General features: G+C 36.9%; 1 pseudogene; it reads right to left on the reverse strand.

Moving 5' to 3' along the window:
• Positions 1 to 722: 722 nt before the first annotated feature.
• On the reverse strand, positions 723 to 1,598 carry LOC135708279 (uncharacterized; annotated as a pseudogene).
• Positions 1,599 to 22,471: the final 20,873 nt, after the last annotated feature.

Consider the following 22,471-nt stretch of genomic DNA (forward strand, 5'->3'; position numbering starts at 1 on the left):
TCATAATCAACTTCTGCAATCGTGAAATCATCCTCGAACTTGGAATAAATAATGAAATCACATTTGGGTAGCTTTAATACATGCATTGCCAGCTGTATCTGTGCAAAATATTTATGTTTTCTATTGAGCTGAATCGCTGAACCCACTCCGCGAATATAGGTTCTTGTAGCTTTACATTCATCAATAACCCAATTTATGTCATGCTCTGCTCCAAGCAATGGACATTTGATTTCTAGAAGTATGCCATTCAAGGGATCTACACCGTCAGGGCTCACTCCCATCCAGGGTTTTATGTAGCTTAATACAAACCCACACTTCCTGATCAAAGGGTTTCGTTTCTTCTTATAACTATTGAATGCTAACTGCTCTACCTGTTTGCCATACTGTATAGCTTTTGTGTGCAAGGATTTGGGACATAAATATGATTGTATCTTTTTTGTCCAATCTGGATTTTTGTTTTTGTAATAAGTGTATAATTCATAGCAAAAACTTCCAGTTATTCTTATTGATCTATGTAACCTCCAGGCACTATTGTCTTGAGATCGAGTTTCCTTACATATTGCTGCAATTTCTGTTAAACTTTTGACTATATTTTTTTCATAGAACATTTTATGGTCATCTGAATTGAATTTTACTCCTTTCAAATGCGTAGGATCTGGATCTGAAACATGAATTAAATCACGGAGCTCGTAGCCAGCTATAAACATATCCAAATCATTATTTCACAGCGGTCCTGATGTGGGTCTTGGGCAAGTTAGTTCCCTCCCTGTGATGTGTTTCTGGATAGCTGAATGTGGTGATGCTGTGAATACGTGGAAATGGACAGATTAATCCCCATCCTATAATAGTTAATAACATGCTACCTTCTAGAATTCGGTTGACGCCTTGTTTAAGCAGTATCTCTTTACTGGAACTATCAGCCTCCACAACAGCCAAATGTTTCCGAGCACAGCAAAGATTGCTGACGAGTTTCGCTTTCCACAAATTGATTTTCTCAGCTTTACTTATTCCCCACGCTTGACGAGAACTGGTACACGTTAAATATTCCACAAATCCAGCTCTAAAAATTAAGATTTAGATCAGTATTAAACAACATATATTTTTGTTGTTTGTGTATTTACTCACTTAGCAAGTTGAAGCAAACACGCGATTATATGTTTACATCTGCTAGTGCCCGCTTTACATGAGCATCGAAGTACCCAGTGACGATGGTCGGTGCCAATACGGAGTTTCACCTCGTGAGGAACGTCTCCCGGGTGGGAACTTTGGAGCACAAAACCACAAATATCCAACATCGAATCACTTTCTTTTGTATAACCGATGCACACAATATGTCCTGATTCGAAAACAGATTATCCTTCACGAAGTGGTCTGATGGAATCTCCTATGTAATCCAGAATGTCTCCCAATGAAATTTGCACTTTTTTCGTTGCATCAAGCTCTCCTGTAAGCAGATCAATAAACTCAAAAGTAATTTTTCAGATGCATTTTTTTTTATAAATGCAATATCCTTCAATGCGAGAAATACTTACCAGGAGAAAGGGAATTTTGTTTACTTTTCACTGGTTCCATTTTAATTAGGACTAGCAGCCGGAAAACACATAAAAATCAGAAAAAGTACACCCCAACAAACAATTTTAGCTGCAGATTAGCTTATACAGCCAAAATTTGCCTTATGCAGCTAATTTTTGCCTGTATAAGTTAACCTGCAGCTAAAATTATTTGTTGGGACGGCCATAATCACCAGCAAGCAAAAAACAAGCTAATGACACTTTTTGTTAGTTCCTTGAAAATTTACCAGGTAGCGCGCGTGTAAGAAACGTTTCTATTAAAAAGGCGTATTGGCAAATCAAAGTTGGCACTCATGGAGAATATAAGAACTATGAAAGTGATGATGACTTCAACATTTTCCACGGAGAGGTAAACGAGTGCAATCTTAAAATGCTTTTATTTCGCAATGGAGCATTTTATTTAAATCTGGTTGCTGCTACAGTACTAGAAAAGCTGAAATCGTATATGTACATTGATTTACAAATCATACTAATTGGAAAAGAAATTATTATCTATTGAGTAGTCCTTAAGTTTTCTACTAACGTACAACTTACCAGATTGAAATAAAATGCTCCATTTGCAAAATAAAAGCATTTTAAGATTGCACTCGTATACCTCACCGTGTAAAATTTTGAAACCATCATCACTTTCATAGTTCTTCTATTCTGCACGAGTGCCAACTTTGATTTGCCAATACAGAATTAAATTTTTAAACTGTATATCAAGTTTTGGAGCATCTCTGATTAATCAATTTATCAGGAAAAGTGAAAAAGTGCTCCGTTTCCTATGTCACACGGCAGAAATTTCTGCTCACAACACTCTTTTTGACGTTCTCCTATTCATTACCAGAGGTTGAATCGATCGCTTAGATTCTATTGAAAAGGCGTATATTTAGACACCTCCTTCCCCCCTTGTAAGGCATAGTAAAAAAATTTGACACCCCCTCCCTCCTTATAAGATCTTAACAACTTCTTTTTTTTTTTTCTTAAATCGGTATTTCGAATAAATCTTCGATTTTCCTAAGTTACGACTCGTAGTCTGTGTAGAGCTCATAAATTCATATCATAGAGGTAATATCGAGCAAGTCACTGTTTGTGTTAAACTCCATAAGGCGACGATCTATGTGTGTTGAATCTATCTTCGCCCGATCTTGCCACCGGAATTGTACTCAACGCACTCTGCAGCAGTCCATCAGATCTGTGAACGTACCTTGTATTCTGATAGGATTGTTATCGTTGGAGATTGCAATCTACCGCAGCTGGTATGGTCTACGATGAAGATGCCAACAGCATTCTTCCGTCCAACGCTTCTACTGCACAGGAAATCGCTTTGGTTGAATCTATGGTTGCCTCCGGTCTGCATCAGCTCAACAGCCTGCTTAATTCGAATGGTCGTACACTTGGTTTGGCGTTAGTAAACTAACCAAACCTTGTTGAGCTCATTTAACCTCAGTCATCGCTCATCAGAATCGACAGCCATCATAAGCCGTTTGTTCTTCGCATCGACGTGAACGACTCCTACATGCAACTTGCCAGTGGCTCAAACATAGTTTTCTCGCCGACAATCCCGAACAGAGTTTGAATACTCCATCAGCTCAGAGGCTATAGAACGTGTTCAAGCAATACATTACCTAGGGGTCACTGTGGACAGTAAACTTCGGTTCAACTTGCATGTCAGCATAAATAACGCAAAGGCCTATGCGGCTCTGGGATTTATTCGTCGCAATACAAGTGGCTTCACCGATATATATGCTCTCAAGGCACTGTACTGTTCCATTGTTATCGAACAGTACAGTGCCTTGTTATTGGAATATGCTGTTAGTGTATGGTCGCCATATCATGCACAGCAGATCATCAGATCATCAGAATGGAAAGGGTTCAACGTAGCTTTATACGGTACGCTCTTCGACAACTTACGTGAAATCATCCTGACTATACTAGCCGTTGCAGACTTATAGACATGGAAACTCTAGCTCAAAGACGCACTACCCGGATAAAAATAAACCATTACTTTTTTGAATAAGCCATTCGTATACTGTAGACTCTATAAGATACAATACGATATATTGTATTTGAATGACAAGACAAAATGTTTCCGTTCTGTAACTACCATACATAAACAACATGTTCTCATGTAACAACACAATGAATTGTTTTTCTTATGTTTCAACCTTTCTTAACAGTGTAGACATGACTGGAACTGGATCATAGGAAATAATGTGATAAATTAACACATATTACACATTTTGTTGTAACAAAAAAATACAATTTAGTCGACCCATGGTACATATTTAACAATTCTTATATACATTTTGTTAGAAGCATAGATTCGGACGCATTTCTTTATTATTTATTATTATTATTATTATTATTACGCATTAGTTTATTATTCATTAACTTTAACAAATGCTTTGTTATTGATTTCTGTTCCTATTATCAGCTCTTGTTCTTTTTGAACGACTATCTGTTTGAAAATAAAATAAAAATTGGAATTTGAAAAGAGGATGCACTGAATAATTCCATACATAATTTCACCTTTCACATTCATAGTAAATGTTGTATCATCAGATTTTTTTCAGTTCTTCGAAAGAATACTCTTGAGACTTAAGGTCAGATCAAATGAGATGAAAAAGTTTTTTTTTCACTTTCTTCACAAATTTTGCATTTTTCTTCCCTATCATTACCTATGTATAAACCACAAACATTACAAACGTAGTGACGCACGAACTGATGTGTTCCAAAGTGTGAAAAAAATGAGAAGTAAGTGTTCGGAAGTGATGAAAACCCAACAATGACGTTGATCAAACGAAGTAAATCTTCAAACGCACTTTTCGAAAGATTATGGCGTATGAAAACATGCATGAGCATGATCAGTACCTCATACTTGGTGATGAGAAGCTGTGGATGAAGAAGATCATCCCCGTTCATGAATTGATCGTGTGACAAAAAAAAAGGAAAAAACACATGATACACTTTGGAAAATCGCATTAACAGTGTTTTTTGTGATACTTTATGACAGATAATGGTTATCATGTATGAAACAAGTATTACCTGTTCCTGCTCATGGTTTTCAGAATCAGGCTCCGAAAAGCTATCATATTCCGTGTCACATTCTTCTTCCGAGCTACTGTCAATATCCAAATGACCAGGATTATTGGGGGGCATTGCATTGAATTTATATATGAATGGCATCAACTAACCTCTGGTCGTTTCTGAGACTTTCCTTAAAAATTGTTTCTCTTGTCATCTCTAGCTCTGGATAGCATGATTATTCAGTCTACAACAGTACAAATAAATTATCACAAATTTTATTAATTGTGCTGCAATACCCATTTTATATTAGGTAAAATACCTGCTGGTCAACAATGTTGAAACTTGGATTTCCTTGCGATTTTTGTGGTGTCATCTGATCCACTCTTGTTGTTTGAATTTGTATTTCCCGACTGGAGTGCTCCTTATTGTGATTTTCGCGGTTTGTAAGCGATCGTGGTTGTGCATTATTTACGTCCCTGTACTGTTGACTTCTACCAGCTTCATCGTGGTATGAAGTGGTTTCAGCACGTTCCAACTGTTTCATAATAAAGTATTTTAACACAGCTGTCTCATACAAAAAAAAATGTGCGATTCTTACCATACGATATCGTCGCGCATATGGCACGTTCTTATTACCACAAAATAGTGTGGATACTCTCGAATTGCGCATTTTTTCATTTTCGCAGCTTCCAAAAACTCACTTTTATACTGAAATAGGAATTGTATTTGACAAGTGCGCAGACCACAAAACTCAATGATTTAGGTCCGGCTCAACAGGAAACTTACTGGTGTTGGAAGCAAAAATATTGTAAACATAGCTGAGCAAGTAAGTGATTACGTCATGTTAGTACAGCATTCCATATTGTGAACATTGATCGTGACGTAGCAGCCAACAGATGTTTTATTACACATTTCACTAGCACCAATAAGCCTCTTGGGATGGATCTCCTATCAATGACATTGGACGTTGATAGAATTGTGAATTCTAGCGTAATATTTCGATTAGGTTTATTCGTATATTGATTGATAATCTAGCTTTTTTTTCTATTTTATCACACAACGTAAACAGATTTTCATATTTCTTCAATACAATCCGTTATCATATTTATTTTAAACAGCACATTGCATTTATTGAAGACTATTTCACAAGTAATTCATAAAATTGCACCGGATTTCAGATATTCTTATAAATGATTTAAATTGTTTTTTATTCGTTATTCTAGGTTCATCTTGTTTGCTTGTAAAAGAAGCTCCTCCATTTTAGTGTTGGAATACGACGCTAAAGACGTTTTTTTTTAAATTATTTTCTCGGTTGATTTCACAGAATGACACCGAAAAAGAAAACTTTTGTGAAAAATCGTAAAAACGGTAAGTTGATATTGGAATGTTTTCATTTCAGCAAACCAATAATTAGTGTTTATATGTTTGCATTTATTTTCAGCTAAAGCAGAGCGAAAACCAACTAAAAGACCAAAGAAACGTACTGCAGGGAATAAACAAGATGGCGTCCACAAACGAGCCAATAACTGTAATCAAAGTCATTTGATGGAAGCTGTGAGTTTTTTTTTTGTGTTTAACGCATATGATTATTATATGCTTTTTTGTTTATAGCTTGGCAGCAATAGCTGAAGTGAACGGCGAAACCTACAGCACTGGTGGCCTTACATTCGTTGCAGTGAATACAACAAAAAGCTTGACAGAGGATACTCAGAAATATTCATCTGATCCGCTTAATCTAAGCCAAGTCCGGACGGACCAAGTTCGTGAGAAGAAGGCAAAACAGCGTTCGGCTGTGGGTCAAAATGCATCCGGCTCTCATGCATTGGAAGATTCAGATGGTCACACTACCGAGTCTCTTACCTGTCAGGATAATACTACCAGCAATATAATGAGAGAGAGAAGGATTAGTATTTTCCATTTAATTCCACTACTTTATTTGCTTATCCTTGACAGATACGCGTATTTCGTCTACAATGTGCAGACTTCTTCAGTGTCTTGTACTAATAGTCGAGTATTAGTACAAGACACTGAAGAAGTCTGCACATTGTAGACGAAATACGCGTATCTGTCAAGGATAAGCAAATAAAGTAGTGGAATTAAATGGAAAATACTAATCCTTCTCTCTCTCATTATACAGGTATTCCACTAAGACGCCCACATTCATCAGGACTACCAGCAAGTTTAAATCCGTTAGTACTACATCTCCAGAACAGTTTCAAGGATCAGCGATGGTATTGGACAATTCCGCCGATGAATTTGTAGAAAGCAGTCAACTTCCATCCATGCGTCTTTCCGCCAGAGCTGTGATCACAACAAAAAAGTCCTTTCTACCAAGGAAAATGTGTTCAATCAATCAAGTCTGTTCGGCTGTTGGTCAAAGTGTATCCGGCTCTTGTGCGATAAAAGATTCAGATGATGACACCACCGAGTCTCCTGCCCATCAGGATAATGCTACCACGAAATTTAAATCCGCTACTACTGCATCTTCAGAACAGCATCCAGGATCAGCGATGGCATTGGACGATTCCGCCGATGAAAACAGACAACCATCATCAGTGTGCTTTTCTGCCAGAGCTCCAATCCAAAAAAGTCCTCTCTGCCAAGGAATATTGTCACCGAGTTCTCAGGTACCGGATTCTCTCAGCGTTCAATCCCAATTGACGACCCTTCCCCGTTGGATGCTTTTGAGGATAGCAGTGATGGCCCTGGATGAGGGGGGGCCACGTCAGCAGAATTATTTTGCGATCAGCAGCCCAGCTTCTGGAGGTGGAGCTATTTGATGTCGCCTGGAGCTTCCTGCTGCCGGAATTTGTTACACTGATGGACATTAGAGTGATGCAAAATTTGAAATTTTCGCTCCACAATACTTAAACGATTCCAAATCGGATCCTGACTAACCTCTCAAAATTTGAACCCATTTGATGAGAAACTGAGATGGCACAAACCATTTGAAGTTTGTATGGGAATTACTATGGTAAAACCAAGATTTTTGTTCATGTCTATCTAATAATTCACCATATCGGTCTGCTTCAAAAGTTTTTAATTTTACTTGTAGGAAATTTTCCCAGCTACAACTTTGCTCAATACCACTTTTTAATTAAATGCAAGGATCGAAAGTTATCAATGGTGCAATGTGCTGATGTCTTATGATCATGCTCAACCAACTGCTCAGCAGGCAACATTGGTGTTTCTGGGGCGTTGAATAGGACACAAAAATCATGGCTACTATGTCACACTGCAAAATACAGTGTTGCCTACAGAGCAGCTGCTTGATCATGTCATAAATTTACCAATCTCTTATATAATTAATAACTTTCTCCTGTCTCGTTTTACATAGAAACAATCTTCAGCAAAGTTGTAGCTGAGAAAATTTTCTATAAGAATAGCTATCGAACTGTTTCGCAGCTCAATATGGAAAAAGACAAGAAGGTAATGAACAAAAAGTTGAGATTTCCCATAGTAATTTACATGTAAACTTCAAATGGATTGTGCGAAGTCTGTTTCTAACCAAATGAGTTATATCTTTGAGTGGCTAATCAGGACCCGATTTGAAACCATTTAAGCACAATGGAGCGAAAAAGTCAAATTTTGCATCAGTCTAATGGATATCGTACCACTTTATCACCGCCAGGACCCCAAATCTCAAAAAAAATACCACTTATCTGTCCAGATGAGGCATCTCGTCAGTCTGATGGTTTTAACAATGCAGATAACGACTCATACCGCAGCAAGTATTTCGATTTGTTGGAGAGATTCAAGAAGAAATCGAAGGCACATAAAGAGATAAAGAAGAAATATGAAAATCTGAAGCTGAGTTTTGCAGAAATGAAAGATCTTGTTGTTTTTGCTAATGCTGAAACTAAAAAAGCACAATTGGACCCAAATGCCAAATTGGTTAGTTTGTTTTCTGTTTAATTTTTATTGATATTGACATTTATTCATTTTTGTAGACATTTACAACGAAACCTGAAATCTATATGACTGTCCAGCAAATTGAAGAAATCAGCGCTGCATCCAAAACAGATGTTTCTTTCGGGCAGAATATGTCTTTGTTCTTCTATGGTGCTAAAAAATTGCAAACTATGTCAGTTTGTGGTGTTGCAACCAACCGTTTCAAAAACGCTAAGCCACGTCCTGGGATCTCACCCAAGAAGTTGGTATTTATTTATGGTAAGTGTGGTAGTTTGAACAAAATTTAAACATAACATACCCTAATGCATGTTACCTACCAACAGAAAAAGTACAGCAGCGCGTCGCCTCACGAGTCGGTACCAACAATTTGGCACAAATCACTACATAAGCTCATCCAACGCGAATCAATAAGGGCATCGCGAATCTGAAAAAGGCAGCAAGATACGCGGCAGCACGCAATGTTATTCAAGATGTCGATCAGGATGCCAATGCTACAGCAAGAGATGTAGCCAACTGATTTGAAGTTACCTTGGCTAGAGATATGTAGGAATCGTATCTCGAAAACCACATATTTACGAATTACTTTACATCAATTTGGCATATTTTCTGTGACGATGCTTTGTTTTACTAATATCAACTAAATGTTTTCATTTTTTATTGAATTGTTACTAAACATATGTTCCAGCATATGTTTTATGTTCTTGATTTATTTTTCTTTTTATTTTTTTAAGCAACACCTTTTAACGATATAAAATAAAACAATATTCATCGCAGAACAGATTTTGTTATTCTATTAAAATTAAACAGCCTAATTGTAATAAGCAACATATTGTATCGTCGTTGTATTGTAGAACAATACAAAAATGAATAATGAAACTATTATCATACCATTCAATCAATTCTTGAATCAGTGATTTAGTCACTATTCATAACAGTATGATCAATATTCATTTTATCGTTTTGTTACCGTAAATTAACAATTAAACCTTAAGTAGCTTTGATGTTCTGTTCAGTTCTAACAACTATATATTTACTATTCATCTTATTGTTTTGGAGAAAAAATACTATGAGAAAAAATAAATTTTTGAACTGTTACGATACTTAACAACCCGTACATTCCATTGTAAAAGCTCCCCCGGATAAAAATAACCATACAATTACCATAAAATAAAATACAATTACAAGCAAACCTATTGGCCACAATCGATCTTATTGTGCGTATATAGTACACGAAATTTTAGCATATTGTTATTACATTAGATGTATAATACGTACTATTTAGTAAGAGTTTTCAACAATAGAACAACAATTCAATTAATGGTAAATGGCTCAAGTTTGCTCGGGAAAAAGTGATTTTTCGTATGGTTAAGATACATAACGACCCCCTTGTTCCATTGTATATTACCCCATTTACCATAGATTCTGTTGTGGACACAATACATTCTATTGTTATTTTTATCTTTGTGGAGAATAAGATTTATTGTAAATACAATAAACTCTATTGTATGGTTACAACACATTTCATTGTACCTCTACGGTTCTTTTTTTTACGGGTTACCATACATTCAAAAGTTTCACACAATACATTTCAACATCTTTTTATTGTTATAATTACAATAGCTTTTATGGTCGTCATATTGTTCCAAATAGTACTGTTACAATAAATTGTATTGTTTTTCTATAATATTTTTTATTCGGATAAACTTCAGAGGTTATTTGTATTCGATCTAGTCAAGGGTAACCTGGATTGCCCTTCTGCTGCAGAATATGAACTTTTATGCACCTTCTCGACACCTTCGTGAACGAGACTTATTTTTGGTTAGGTGGCATAGAACCATAGAGGTAACTCTAAGACCAGAAGGTCCCGAAGAAACGTGCTCAACTTTTTGGCTCAGCTCTGGTACTATCTTCGGTCCCAAGCTAATCGATTCACCCCTCGAAACATAGGAAAATCCACTAACCCCTCATTTTATCTGTCAAACTTTCATAGCGAATCAAAACAAACATTGCGTAGTACTAGAATTTCGACTAGAATGGGGTACGTTAATCGTTTGCTTGGGACCAATAGGCTAGTCAAGTAGTGAGCCAATTTAAAATCGTTAGTTTCGTATTGATTGTTGATAGAACCACGTACGGGTATAATAACCCTATTGATAATTGTGTTAGAGCGTTTAACGATGATAGTGCTGTCTTTGATTTTAATTTTTTCAAGTTTGTATACAAAAGTAGAATTAGGAACTTAGGTTAAGAATCAGTCTGTGAAGTTTTTATAAATTCGAGACGAAGAACAAATAAATAAATCAATAAAAATCAAAACAAATGCTTACTTGTGTAGGTGAAAGCACATACAGAACAGGGAATAAAAAAAAAGATTAAAAATCATTGCATCGTCTGCAAGGTCAACTTCTAACATTCGCTGAAATGTTCATGAAAAGAGGATGATAGGAAATGTGATACGTTTATTTATTTTTAAGCATTTGAGGTTTTATTGTATCCGGAAATCGATTTAAGTATCCACATCCATACCCATTCTTAATATTTTAAATAGCAAAACATTATCCAAGGAAGATTGAATTGTTCGTATTATTGAATTACAAAACCTAAATTTATTCACCACTCAATAACTCCTATGCACGCTGAAGGAACTTGATCAAATACAGTCATTCTTACAGAAAAAAAGTCTCAGGAATCAAATAAAACTGGTTTCATCTTGGATAGAATAGCGCAAGGTGGAGTTTTGGCGGTTTTATTAAAAAATCCCTTATTTTGAACCAATTTTTTTTTAAAATCGTTGTACCTAACACGGATCTTTCTAATGGATTTCTGAGAGCTTTCCCCAAAAATAACACGACTTTATGACATTCTCTTATTAACGGAAAATTGCTAACAGAAAAGTTATAGATAAAACACTGATTTTTAGAAGTCTCCATACAAAAACCATCTAAAAAAAAATGTAAAAGATATAGAGTGGACGTCTTCTACAAAAATGCTATCTCAACTTAAAAAATGGGTTTTCCATCTCTCTGGTAGGTGGATTAATCAATAGAAAGTTAGGTTCAAAAGAATGAACTAATCATGGACATACACCTGCACACTTAGAAATTATTATTTTTACACGAGACGTAATTCAGCTTTGACGTAAATCATGGAACGTAAACAAACGGCATGTAAAATTAAGTGTCCTGTAACTGAAACATATGCAACTCGACGAAAAGTGAGTTTGATTGAATTGATTTTCTCGTCCTTTTCAACTGATTCTTATGTCAAAAGGGCCGCTTGCATGTGTCGGTCTCAGGGCACTGAAATTAACATGTCTTTTTCGTAGTGTGTGGGACCAATAGGTTAGTCAAGTAGTGAGCCAATTTAATCGTTGGTTTCCAACGGTTGGTACCAATGCTAACGACGCCAGGGAGGCAACTCCCACACCTGGATCCTACCTATCGACCCATCAACTCATGGGCCTAAGACCAACGGTTGTACTGAACCGATTGAACCCAGGCTTTTTGGGGTGAGAGGCAATCACGCTTACCACTACACCACTGGAGCCGCTAATGATTAACACTTGACAGAAAGCACTAGAAATTGGAAATTCTTGAAAATTGTCGGATAAGAATCGACGCGTAGGAAGCGTAGGAATAAGTTAACATTCAGATGTTTTCATTATTAAAGGCTGCAGAATTTCTGTGCCAAACCCTGAAAAACTATTACACAGCAAAAAAATTATTTTGATATCACGTCAAAGTGGATGCACTACAATCATGTCGAAAATATGATGTAATATTACTTGCTAAAAAGGACAAAATTATCATTAATACAATGCATGAACTGACATTACGCTGCTTTTACTGCATTTGTTTATTTATGTGGTCATAAAAATTACATGAAATTTTCGACATGATTGTAGTGCATCCACTTTGATGTGATATCAAAATTATTTTTTTGCTGTGTATACTTACCATCATCGAATTCTGCTTTAAGGTAATATTTCATCAATTCAAAATCCAAAATGGTTACAATTGCCTCATAGGGTACCTATAGTACTCGGCTCTTACGTTCCAGGCAATCTTTGTCATTGACACCTCTCAAAAATATGTAAATCATCGGCTTAACTAATGCAGCAAATGGTACCAACTGGCAAAGTGGTAAGTAGGATCGAAAAAAGCTGGCAAACTGGAAAGAGCTGCAGCAGAATTGCATTTGTTGAACGGGTCCGATTCAATTTCCAGGACGTTCACAAAAATTTATAGATTTCACAGTCTAGCGCTTTTGCATAACAGCAGCCAGCATAGTAACCGTTCAGTAGCGGTAGGTGTTCCCACGGAATGTCGTCGTCATCGTAGCTGGGGGACCCACAAGTGCTGAATTGCGGTTGAGTGCAAGTGAAACATGATCACAGCGAAAAGAGTGAAAGAAGCAAAAAACTGAGAGCTTTTCTGAAACAGAAAGCGTAGCATGCACTCCGCAGGCTGAATGGTGGGAGGGCATTTTATCGATACGATTTATTTCTCTAAACGGAAAGGCGTGGAAGTATAATAGAGCCAAACGAATGAATAAAAGAGGATCACTTTTTCTGAAAGCTCTTCGTTTCTGATAGAGATATGGGAACGGAGCGGAAAATAAATTATCACCTACCGGAAACACCAACCGCAGCTTGAACCACAAGCATAAGAATCTGCAAAGGACAGAAGTGTTTGCGGCAGTGTTGCAGTCCGAAGTGATTTTTAATTTGGCTTTGCATGTGGCATTTTATTTTTAATCCGGGAAATGGAAGACCAATGGCTTAGTCAAAATGCTTTAAGTTTATTTCATCATCGATTTTATCATATTACAGGGATTGTCCTCCTTAGATGCAGGCAACCTTGCCATAATCTTTTCACTACTCTGCCAGAATAAAGTATTTTTCAAGAACCGTATTTTAGGTGGACACTCGCCAGCCGATATCAGCAAGATGGTTTCGGATGATAGTAAAATGCTAATTTTATGACTGACTGTGTGTCGTTCAAGACACAGAGCGAATGGCTTTCTACTTCCGGTTGCACCGGGGTTGCATTGCTGGCGATGTGGGACGACCGTAAGCGTTTGTATTCTATCATAAATTTAATCATACTGAAGCACCACTAGACTCTGTGCCCTGCTAATGAACATGTGCTATAGATTGTGGGAAATTCCGAACGCATTGCTTGCAAATACTCAATTCAGAAAGAGAAGGATATCATTGCGCCATTCACATGTGGTTGGCGGCTATCGAATCTCAGTCATCTCGTATTAGTAGGAAATCAAATTTGATTAACTGAAATTGAATTGGATTTAAAAGCACATTTAACATAAAATTTCGTTTTTTTCGGTTTTCAAAGATATATTTCTAGAAGCAGGACTGCGGCCGACTGTTTGCTTTAAAATCACGTTTTTAAGAATTACACTCAGGTCTTTTTTTACACGGGGGATACGTACCGTGTAAAAAAAATCTACGAGATTTTGATTTTTCACATGCTTACATGTTTTAAAATGGTCCATATAGACATATTTTAAAAATTTCTGTATTTAAACCACAAATTGTGATTTTTTCTAAGTACCGTTCCGATTCAAATTTCGGACGATTCAAATTTCGGATACTTTCATTTTTAATTAAATATTACATCCAGTTAGAAACAAAGTAATAATGTTAGATGATCGTGGAGGGCACTAGTCAAAAAAAATTAAAATTTACAAGACATGTGGATTATATTCGACCGAGATAATCAACTTTTAAAAGTGTCCGAAATTCGAGTTTAAGTGTCCGAAATTTGAATCGGCACGGTATGTCATTCGATTACCTATAGCTTGAAACGGATAATGTGATTGGAATCAAGTCGATAGGTTGTATCGTTGTCGAGAAATCGTTAAAAACGTACCGTGTAAATCGCGAAAAACCGTGTAAAAATAACCGTGTAAAAAAAACCGCGTAAAAAAACCGTGTAAAAAAGACTTCAGTGTATTAAATCTTTAGATGTTTGGATGATTTTTTTTGCTTTATTATAGAGACTTTCAGCCTTTAGCTGGTTCGTCTCTATGTTACATATATGTTTGGATGATGTTTTGTACTTGTAAGTTACAAAGTTACAAGGTTGTAATCAACTTGTAATCTATGTGTTTGACACATAAAACCTGCCAATTTCGCATTAAGAATGTCACAATTGGCAATTTTATGATTGGTGAATATTCACACTTCATCAAATTATGACTCTCTGGAAGCAACATTGACAGATTTCATATGACAAACATATACTTTACGATCTCTTCTTATAACTTGTAAATGCAAAATATTAGTGGTGTAGTGGTAAGCGTGCTTGCCTCTCATCCCAAAGGGCCTGGGTTTAAATCTTTGATCACGCCAGGGAAGTAAATCCGTTGGTCTCGGGTCCATGAATTGATGGGTTGATAGGTAGGGCCGGTGTGGGAGCTGCATTCATGGCATCGGTAGCATTGGTACTCAGTACGGAAAAAAAATATCCGAGGAAATCCTAAAAATATATTCACTCTACCGATTACATACGGTTGTTTGCTTAAATTCATCTAAATCAGTTAGAAATGTTGATGTCAAAACAGCATAAGAATTATTCTTATGAGTGCTTGATCATTGAAAAATGACAAGAAAACGAATGATAGGTAGTTTCGTCTCGTGATAGTGAGAGTACGGTCGTGATATTTACCAGCTCTGCTCTGGTGCTTGTTACCATCGGACCAGTTACGCTAAATTTGGACCGGTAAATAAGATGATGACTGATTATAATCATCATTGTGAAATGATTGACCTAAATATGCCCTCAACAGAATTAAATCCTAATGTTAATATGTAGTCTACGATTTGATTGATTGACGAATAAATAAACTCGCGCTTGTTGCTGCTTTCACTGCACTGGTGTAGTGTAGCAAAAACGAAAACGGCATTAAAAACACGTCTGCACTGATTGGCTACCGATCCGGTTCCTTCTATCCTTCAGTTATATTCATAGCGCCAAAATAAGAGCCTGTCCAAAAATTGTAAATATTGATGAAGGTGTAGAGGTTTTTATTTCGTCGATCTTATTTTCAATACTGAATACCAATGCTACCAACGCCAGGGAGGAAGCTCCCACACCTGGACCCTACCTATCGACCCATCAACTCATGAACCGAGGATTCCTTTCCGAAGGAAAACGTGATTACAGATTTCATGCCTTAGAAAATCTCGATGGCTCAGATTGGGATTGAACCCAGGCCTTTTGGGGTGAGAGGTATTCGCGCTTTCCACTACACCACCGGAGCCGCTAAGGTGTAGAGGTTGCTCAATTAAATTTTGTATGGGAATTACTATGGAAGATTTTTTTAAATCACTTGTGTCGGCCTAACTTTAGTTCTACTGGTACAAATATTGAAAAAAAAAAATATGTTGTTGCTATGACAATGATTGTTGCACACTAAGATTATTTTAACAAAATCTGTGAAATTTTACCGAAATTTCAACAGTTGAACTTTACGAAACAGTTCGGTTATTTTTCACAGGAGAACACAAGAAAACTGTGAAAAATCACCGAACTGTTTACCGAACTTTCAGCTGTTGAGATTTCGGTAAAATTTCACAGATTTCGGTAAAATAATCAGTTTTAAAACATATCAATAAATATAGAAATACGAAAAATTACAAAAGAGGGTAGATTGACAGATAAAAATGTGCAAGACAACAGCACCAATTTAATCACAACAATAGCCGGCGCCGGTGGTGTAGTGGTAAGCAGTTACACCCCAATGGGTCTAAGTTCAATCCCAACCGAGGTCGGTGGGAATTTTCTGAGGCATAAAAATCTCTGGTCACGTCTTCCTTCGGAAGGGAAGTAAAGCCGTTGGTCCCGGCCCATGTGTGTTGTGAATGGGTGCGATATCCTACGCAGGTATGGAAGCTGCCTTCCTGCACATTCGGTTGCCGTCAATGGATGGCAAACGATGTCCGTCGGTGATTGGCACTAGATTGCGGAACAGATACCGACGTTAAATAAAGGAAAAGAAGAAGAAGAATCACAACAATAACAGGCTTGTCATTGTTATGCCAACCATTATTTTCCATTGATTGGACAACTACAACCAAAGTTAAAGCAATATAAGTGAAACTCAATAATTCACCGAAACCTCCATACAAGTTTCAATCCATTTGCGTGACCTCTAAACCTTCATCAATCTTTACCATTTTTTTCTTCATAAACTCATATTTTGGGGTATTGATTTGAACTAGAGGATGGCTTATAAGAAATTTATCACTTTTTTGAAAATTAAGCACCCTAATGCTAATACTAATAAACAGTAACATTAATTTAACCATCATCACTTTGATTATTTCACTGATTTGCATAAAAAGTATGAAGAATGAATTAACTTAAGCTGTCAGTTTGAATCTCACAACTACTGACAGCATGGCGCCAGCTTCCTATGGGCAAAAATTATTCAAAAAAGTATGGAGATTTGACAATTTTTCTAAAAAATATCGATTTCTTCTGTTATCGAGCGGTAGGGGAAACAGTTCTATTGTTGCGATACGTTAGAAGTGTTAGAAGCTGTTAGAAGCTTGTTGGAGATCATAAAATCGCCAATTATGACCCTCTGATTGCAAAATTGACAGGTTTTATGTGTCATACACAAACTTTACTCGTCTTCCTGCATCTTACAAATAACAAATATCATTATAATATCACATAGTTTCTTAAAACGAATAATAGCATTTTAGCTGTAATGAGCATTTGCAAGCTTGTAGAAATATCTGACTTATCACCTTTACTATATGATTTTACTGATACTCCTACTAATATCATTTTGTTTAAATCCAATCAGCCGTTGGAAAAGAGAATAACCCAATAATCTGTAAATGTGCTACAATCTACGCATATCAGGTTCGGTCAAGGTCGATCTAAGCCGTTAGAAATGACTGGCACGCTTATGATAAGCGTTGCTTTATTTTACAGGTTCATGGAGCACCCCATAATGGTAGTTATGACCAAAAGCTTCCACCATCGTCAGTTGGAGAATTACCTACATTATTTGAATGACTCGTAGGGTAAAGGGTTTTCATATTGTCCTATGATTGGACCTATTGGTAAAATTCTGGCTTGGAGCGGTGTTTCTACGTTAATGAGAGTGATTGCATAGCATATTGACATAGACAAAATCGGGACAAAATACTTCAATCCTATGCTTTAGCTATAGGTTGAAAATGGGAACATAGACCGAGATAATATCCGGTAGCCATATATCCACCGATAATTCCACCAGACGGACAGCAGCAGTGCGACTCCATGACCTCCATCTCCATCACAGTTCTGGTGCTTGTTACCGTCGATATCATGCACGGTGGATGGCTGGTTCTATCGCCGAACAGGTTATTATGATAAAGATTAATTTATGAATAATAGGGATTAGAGCCATTTATCTTGATTGTGTCAGGCATCGCTATTTTCCAAGCTGAGGAGAAGAGCTCATTCCGGATCGCAGGATCATTTGGCGGTTCGCGTTTCTATAGATAAACACATTCATACATTCTCATAAATACCGTGATTCACGTGGGTAGTGCTGAGGGAGCAGCATAATTTCAGCATCAGGCAACAGACAGAACACGGATCAAGCCATGTTTGAGAAGGGGGTTAATAATGTACTGCTACACAGACAAATGGTAGGTGTAGAGATTTAGTTTGATTACACACGATTCGGTATGTTGAATGAAAATCCTACCGACAATCGTGCTTTGCGCTACAGGGAATTTCTCGGTTACTGATTGGTACACTGATTCTGCAGCTGTGTGTTATATGCACAAAGGTATATATTAGACTGGCCCACATTTATATGGGCGGCTTTTTTTTTATCAAACTGACGTAGGAATACGTCTTTAATTTCTATACTGGGGTCACATTATAAAAATAAATTAAAATTCAGACATGTAACGAAAAATTCCAAACATGGGCGCAACGATAGAGCGCAAATCGAACAAACGACACATTGCGCATGCTCACATGAGCGAGCTCAATTCTCGGTTGATCGCTCACTATTTCACCAATGAAAGGAAGGGAGGAGAAAAACAGCAATAATAATAAAAAAAAACGCTTGCTTAATCGTTTTCTTCGTCATTTGCTTTCGAGCAACGGACGGATAAGCGTCGGACACAGCTGGGTGGCATGCCGCCATGTTATTAAAACCAACATCTGAAACGTCACAATTCCAGTGTGAACTGCAAAAATGGCGTGACTGAATTGTCTTATTTTTATCAAATGAAATTATTTCCCCTTTTATGCCATATAAATGGTTGACTTCGTGGTAGAAAATCAGAAAATAATATTTTATGAGTCCTAAGTTTATTTTTCACAAAATGTAAGCAAAAATATTAAGAATATCCATAATATCGGCCACGCCTTTTTTGAAATTCTGGATTGAATCTTCTATTTGTTTACAAATTATGAGCTGTCAGTGGGGCCCACGATTCGCGGGCCCGCAGCGATGTTAGCTCTTTTCAAGGCAAGGCAAACAAGATAGGGATGCCATCCAGTTGGTCGGACACGACGTATGAGTGGAACAGCACGCATCGCACTAATACAAAGACGACCACGACGACGAAAGCACACACATCGACCGGAGGAAAGGCTTCCCACAATAGGAAGGTTGCCGTCATCCGGTCTGCATCGACTTGCACTGGTATGGCCACCATTTGAAAAACAGCCGGGCCTTTTCAGGGCCACCAATTAATCATTTTGTCAAGCTTCTGCATTCATGTTCCATCAGATGTCACTGCTGTTGTTTGCGGTGACATCTATCGGAAACTACACATAAGGTTCAATTTACTTTGATGCTTTTTGTAAAATTTCAAAAGCAGTTTTTTTCCGACGCTGTATTTCAGATTGCAAAAAGCTCGCACTATTCGATTCCTTTTGATATTTTACACAAAATGACGCGAACTTTTTGCAAAACTGCTTTTAATTTTTAAAAAATGCATCAAAGCAAATTGAACCATAATCTGTTTTCATATAATTGTTCACAGAGGACAATGCAGTGCAAAAAATGTCTGGTACCTCTATATATATATATATACATTTAGATTTATATATCTCTCCTTTTTTATACATTCTGCACACAAAATAGCTCACCTCTCACAGAATTTCCCGCCAATTTTTATGAATGGTGTATCTTTTGCGCAGAATATGTAAATAAGGAGGGACTTCAAATGTTAAAGTAAATGCATATATAGAGGTACCAGACATGTTTTGTAGTGTCAGGTACTCTATTTTGTAATCTGTGAAAGGGAAATTACAAATCGAGTTTCATCAAAATACATGGCATGTTGAGAAATTGTACTAGTGAGAGCAAATTTTCTTTCTCAAATTTGATTTTTTTGGCTCTCTGGGGACTGGTAGTAAAGTAGGTAAAACTGAATGGGGAAAAATCATTTTTATTTAATTGTGGCTTGTTTAACAATAATTTCCGGGAAAAAACTGAACGACCAAGTCCCTGACTAATTTCTTTAGGTTGTCGTTCACTTTTTTTTACTTGAATATGCACCGAAAGCGTTCCCACTTCTCTCATATTCTATATGAGGATTTTTATCACTTCCTACCAGCGCCATCTCTGTGGAAAATGGCCGGACGATATGATTAATTCAAAAACGGAAAGAGTTCACTAGTGGTCCTACGTCCAGCTTCCGTTCGCGCCCCTAGGCACAGACCCTTCTACTTTTTCAACGGGCTAGATTTGTGACATTAGGTGAGAAAACTACTATCTGAAAATTTCAGCTCAATCAGATGTAACACGAGCTGGCACTTTTGATTTAAAATTTATATGGGGATATTGGTTGAAATGTATGGCGAAATAATATTCTTTCACTCTTTCGTGCATATAACTGGTTCAGAAAACACGATCAAGATCGGAATTTCAGCACACGTAGCTTAAACTATAAGGATCCACTTTGCCCAAGACAGCATCACGATTCAAGTTAGTTTCATTAGGATATTAATTAATTATGTGCTTTCTACTAATATATTGCAACAAAATACAGGCAGCTTATGTAACGTATCAACTAGATTACCACTAAAAATAAAAGTTCATATTTTCCACCGGCCAACATCTAGGAACGTGTCTTTTGGTGCGATAACTACTCTCTGCATATTTCAGTTCTTTTTGACGTTACACGAGATTTGGCTGAAATTTTCACACACAAAATGCTCATATACATTCATTAGTGAATATCTCAATAAAACTAACTGGGTTCATGATGCAATCTTCAGCAAAGTTTTTACTCATATATTGAACTACAAGTTTTGAAAATCTGAATCAAATCGAGAATAAGGAAACATTTTTATGATCGATAGAGGGCAGGAGTGTAATTTTTTCATGTATTTTATCCAAATTCTATACAAAATTCAAACTGGATAATGGTTTTCTCATCTAAAGGCACAAATCTAGGGGTTGGCCCGTGGAAAATTAAAACTTTTATTTTTGTGGGCCAGTCTAGTATATAAGTTTCCCATAGCTCTATGGCGAGTGAAGAAGCAATTATAATGAGCCTGCCGTGTAGACTTAATATTTAATGACTTTAAGTTTCAGGATGATTAAAGCATCAAGAGCCAATCATAGTTTGCAGAATTTAATTGAAGCAATATGAGGGATAAAAGTGCTCGATATTTATTTAAATCTTTTGAAAATTAACAACAATTGAATCTTAAACACAACGTGTCTTAACAAAATAACCAGCTAAAATCTTACCGTCATTAAAACAAATGTATCTCGGTTTTAAGGAGGATTTTAATGATTTTTCAAAGAGAATGGACATGTCGATTTGTCATCTTTCCTCAAAACTTCACAAAGTTTGAATCTAGTACCTCCAACATATTGAGCATGAGCATGATTGACCGACGGCAGATACTACTCTGTTATTGCCAGATCAGCTGTAATTACAGAGAGAACCAATAGATGATGCTTGGGACTAGCATTCATCCTAAATATGTTAAAACTGGTGATCTCAAACTAGGCAATACCAGCGCCGGCCGCACCCGAACGCATGTCAAGAAAGAAAAGGGTATGAATGTGTTGGCGTGATATCCGCTATGTTGAGAGCCGAGAAATCCTCTTCACTTCCACGAGAAATCACTGGGATGTTGGGTAAAAGGGTTGGGTTTGCGGCAGGAATCGTTTTGGTAAACGCTAAACTAAATTGATATCCTAACGATCCTATAACGCGAAGAAGATTAGGATTGAACCCACGGTCTTCTGCTCAGTCAGCAAAAACGTTTGCCACTAGGCAAATGAGTACCTGTTATCACAACACACCAATGATCAATTTGTTGTTATCCCATTGTATTCACTTAGGTCGCTTTATTTGTCATTATCAAATCTTAAAAGTGGAGGGGCTTGAGATTAAACTCATGATGTTCTACTCAGTAAGCAAAAATGGTCGCTCTAAGGCCACCAAGCCTCTCATATCACATAATACAAGGTACGATCGCGTTGTTATTGCAACGCCGGTTTTGATAGCGCCGACGGTGACGTTGACGATGTTAAGTTTTACAAAACACACGATAATAAAGCGATAATAAATCTAAAAAAAAAAACACATTTTTAGAAAAATAAAAACGTGTCGGAATATGGTTCAATTATAGGACCTGGGATTTATTCAAGCTCAAACTCGACAGCGGTGCCCTTTACACAATAATAAGCCTCTTCGACCGATGATCTTTTATACATGGAGACAAAAAAGTGACGAAAAAGCGCTTGTGCCTTCATTAAATTCTACTTTTACGCGACGTTCGTTGTTTCGATTTGGTCCTTACGTAAGACGGGAACAGAATCCATAAAACTTTCACATTTTTTGGCTGCCGTGCCCCTTACTTCACAAAGTAAACTACGACTGACGCGACGATTTTAGCAGCGTAGAAAAAATCATGTAAATTTAGGTGCTCTGAGAGTGACATATACGAGCGTATCATTTTAAAAAA

The sequence above is a fragment of the Ochlerotatus camptorhynchus genome, unplaced genomic scaffold, assembly GCF_037179485.1.
Source record: "Ochlerotatus camptorhynchus isolate MF236.1 unplaced genomic scaffold, CSIRO-AGI_Acam_v1.1 ptg000329l, whole genome shotgun sequence".
Lineage (NCBI taxonomy): Eukaryota > Metazoa > Arthropoda > Insecta > Diptera > Culicidae > Ochlerotatus > Ochlerotatus camptorhynchus.